The sequence below is a fragment of the Chenopodium album genome, chromosome 1 (assembly GCF_948465745.1).
Source record: "Chenopodium album chromosome 1, dcCheAlbu1.1, whole genome shotgun sequence".
Taxonomy (NCBI): Eukaryota; Viridiplantae; Streptophyta; class Magnoliopsida; order Caryophyllales; family Amaranthaceae; genus Chenopodium; species Chenopodium album.
The window spans coordinates 30,109,885-30,113,989 of record NC_137834.1 but is presented as its reverse complement, the minus strand read 5'-3'; the positions used below and the strand labels follow the sequence as shown (position 1 = coordinate 30,113,989).

At 42.3% G+C, this 4,105-nt stretch overlaps 1 non-coding gene across 1 annotated transcript; it reads right to left on the bottom strand.

The window, feature by feature from the left end:
- Positions 1-256: 256 nt before the first annotated feature.
- LOC145565533 (small nucleolar RNA R71) lies at positions 257-363 on the bottom strand. Its single transcript, XR_014095049.1, has one exon. It is a non-coding gene; the product is annotated as a small nucleolar RNA R71 (small nucleolar RNA).
- Between the last annotated feature and the right edge of the window lie 3,742 nt (positions 364-4,105).

The following is a 4,105-nucleotide window of genomic DNA, read 5'->3' as shown; positions in this document are numbered from 1 at the left end:
AGAGAGGAAGAAATTCAGTGGAGCAAAGGGCGAAGACCCGAATCTTCACATTGCCGACTATTGTCAATATTGTAACACCATCAGGCAAGCCGGGGTCACTCAAGACCAAATTAGGGAGATTCTCTTTCCCTTCTCTTTAACTGGAAAAGCTAAATTGTGGTTTAATGGCTTAAATAGAACTACACTTGGTATAACTGACTGGGAAACTCTTGTTTAGAATTTCTATAACAAGTATTATCCTGCAGAGAGAATAGCAGTACTACGGAGTACGATTCAGAACTTTGCCCAAGAAGCCAATGAGTCTTTATATGAGGCTTGGGAGAGGTTCAAGGACTTACAAAGAGAATGCCCTCACCATAATTTAGCACAATGGCAGTTAATCCAAGCCTTTTATAACGGCATTGGAAATTCTTCTAGAATAATTTTAGACTCTGCAGCTAGTGGGGGATTTATGAATCTTAATGTTGATGATGCAGGTCAGGTTATTGAAGATATGGCGATACACAATTCCCAATATGGGAATCCCAGAGGATTTGCTAACAAGGGGAAACATAGTGTCGACTCTGTATCCTTTTTGCAAGCTCAACTGACCTCTATTTGCCAAAAACTAGATAATCTGAGCACTGCCAATGTAGCCAATGTTTCTGCAATTAATAATAATTCTAATGAGGCTTTCTGTGAAAATTGTGGTATTGTAGGTCATTGGGAGCAGGATTGCAGGAGTTCCGTGGAGCAAGTTAATGCCTTTCAAGCTTATAGGCAGAATAACCCATACTCCAACACTTACAATCCTGGGTATCGGAATCATCCATACCTTTCCTACCGGAGCACTAATGTTCAAAATCCACCACCACAAGAACCACAGGTGCCACAGCAACAGCAGCAGAAATACTATCATCCCAACGCTAGCCAGAAGAATCAACCACAACAACTCCCCTCATCTTCCGACCCTTCTTTGGCGGAAATTAGAGCAATGTTGGTCAATATGCAAAAGCACATGGAGAGCAGAGATGCGACAATTGATCAAATTCTAGCGCATAATAAAATTGTGGATAATCAAATTGCGCAACTCTCTGCTACTCTACAAGCTCGCCAACAGGGAGCCCTGCCGGCACAGCCGACTAGGCCTACGGATCAAGCATTTGCAATTACTCTACGGAGTGGTTCAAACTATGAAGGGTCCTCTACGCCCAGAGTTGATGAACCTGTTTTATTAAATAATGTTAATCTTGATTCCATTAAACCAAACAATGTAGTTGATAGCCCTGCAGGGCTAAAGGATAATACTAACATATCTAATTCTACATTGCAGGGTAAAACTCCAGAGAAGGTGGCTACTCTAGACAAAGATAAGAATGCTCAAAAGCCAATCATCAAACTTCCTTTCCCCAATCGTCAATTGAAGACAAACTTGGATAAGCAGTTTGGTAAGTTCCTGGAGGTGGTTAAAGATTTGAAGGTAACAGTTCCCTTTACTGAATTGATCACACAAATCCCCTCATATGCAAAATTTATGAAAGAAATTTTGACGAGAAAAAGGTCTATTAGTGAGGTAGAGACAGTAGCTTTCACTGCAGAGTGCAGTGCCGTACTTCAAAATAAGTCTCCACCTAAATTAAAAGATCCGGGTAGTTTTTCTATCCCTTGTCATATTGGCAATCTCTTGATTGATAATGCATTATGTGATTTGGGTGCTAGTGTTAGCGTCATGCCATTATCTGTATGTTTTAAGTTGAATATGGGTAAGTTAAAAGCTACCAATATAACTCTACAAATGGCCGACCGTTCTTTCAAATACCCCTTAGGTGTTTTAGAGGATGTCCCCGTTAGAGTAGGTAAATTTTATATACCTGTGGATTTTGTTGTTCTTGATATGACTGAGGATATGCAAACCCTAATTATTTTGGGTAGACCATTCCTTAACACTGCAGGAGCAGTCATAGATGTAAGAAGTGGTAAGCTAACACTATCAGTAGGGGACGATAAAGTGGTTTTTAATCTGAATAATGCCCCCAAAAGCTCCATGACTGAGGAGAAATGTTTCAGTGTTAATGTGGTTGTAAATTATTCTAACAAGCCCCAAGCTCTTGAAAAAGATCCCTTGGAGGCGGTATCTTGTGTTGCATCCTTTTCAGATGAGGTAGAAAAATGGCAGAAGGAAGTCGATGCAATAGAAAGAGCACTCTACAATGTTGGTCTTGGTTTCGAGGACGAACAAGTGGAACCGATCGAGCAAGTTGTGCGAATCGAGCCTACGGTAAGTGTTCCGCCAGATCGAGTTGCAAGTGCTGAACGCAATGACAATTTGAAGCAACATTCGATCGAAGAAGGGTTTTTAGTGCGTAGCATTGAAGATCCCCCACTCCAAGTCAAGGAGGATCCACCAGATAAGGCGACTTGGCGTCCCACAGGTTATGTCAGGAAGCCGCATCGCAGCCTAAACATCGCTAGACCGGGTGAGAAACCACCCGATCAAGCATTAGGCCAAGGGTCCTAGGAATTGTACTTGGTAAGAAGGTCGTGCGGGACCTAGATAAACCAGCGCTTTGCGGGAGACAACCCGTATTTCATGCTTTCTAGACTAGTTTTTCCTTTTTCCTTATTTTTATTTTTTTTTAGAGAGGCGAGGAGAGTGATATTTCACCAGTTTTAAGTGTTGTTGTACAGGTATGAATTTGACAGGTAATAAGACTTAGAAAAAAATTTTGAAGAAGAAAAGAAATCGGAGAAAAAGGGTCTCTCGGGCCCGATCGGGCGCGCAAGCTACCCAGAATTCAGCAGCATTTTCGCCCGATCGGGCGACGCAGCCCGATCGGGCGCTTAAGCGAGCTAGAATTCAGAACCATTTTCGCCCGATCGGGCGCGCAAGCAATGTTGAATTCAGGGATTATTTTCGCCCGATCGGGCATTTTTTTTTTTGGAAAATCGAGTAAAAGGAAAAGATATGTCGGGCGAAGCTCGCCCGATCGGGCGAGCAAAGGGTGAAAATTTTGTTCGCGTTCGCGCCCGATCGGGTGGAGCTCGCCCGATCGGGCGCGTAACTTGAGTTCTGGAATTTCAAACCTTCGCCCGATCGGGCGCGCCTATAGCCCGTCCCCCCTTTATTTTCTTTTCTCTTCTTTCTTTCCTCACTTTCTCCTTATTTCATCTTCTTCATTTCACTTTCTCTCTCTAAAACCTCCATTTTCAAACCTTCAACTTACACTTCAATCCAAGATCTCCTCCAATTCTTCCATCCAAATTCAAAAATTCTTACATATTCCATCTCCCCTCATCCTCCTCTACAATATATACTAATTTTCCCCAATTTTCTCTCAACTTTTCTCAAACCCTAAGAGAGAGAAACCTCAATTTTCCACTATTTTTACAAGAAAATGGCCTCCAAGCGTTCAAGGAATCAAAGGGGTGAGAGCTCAAGTGCACCACAACCAACAATCAACCCGGACCTTCAAATTCCGGGATGGGAGGAGGTTGTAATCACCTCGGAGGAGCAACGGGTTAGGATGGTCAACCTCATTGATCGTCAGGTAATTTCTACCCGTTTCATTCATCATCCAACATTAGTTAGGCTAGGTCTCGATAAATACGTGGAAAAATTGTTCAAGGGCATAGGCATGAGTGGTTTTTTTCAAATGTGCCATGATACTTATGATTATTTAACATTGGAATTTATCTCAAGTTTTAATGTTATTAAAATGAATGCACTAATCACTCATGTACAATTCCGATTATTAAACAACGATGTGAGACTAACTCTAAAACAATTTGGAAAGTTGTTTGATTTAAAATCGGATAAACCTATTGAGCCCTCTCAAGACCACACCGCCGTGGTCTATAAGAGGTTAACTGGTGAGGATTTAGTGAACCTCCAACATGCCAAAGGGACGTGGATTCAACATCCCGTCCCAAAGCTTTGGCAAAGATTTGTCGGCCTCACTATTTTTGGGAGGCATGAACCGGCAAATGTTTGGAGAGATGAATTGGAACTATTGGCATCCTATATAATTCCTAATGCTGAAAAATTGAACGTACCCCATAGGATAGCCAACCATTTCCAAAGGGCGGCCAATGCGGCCGAGGCTAGTAGGTCTAGAGCACCTATTTA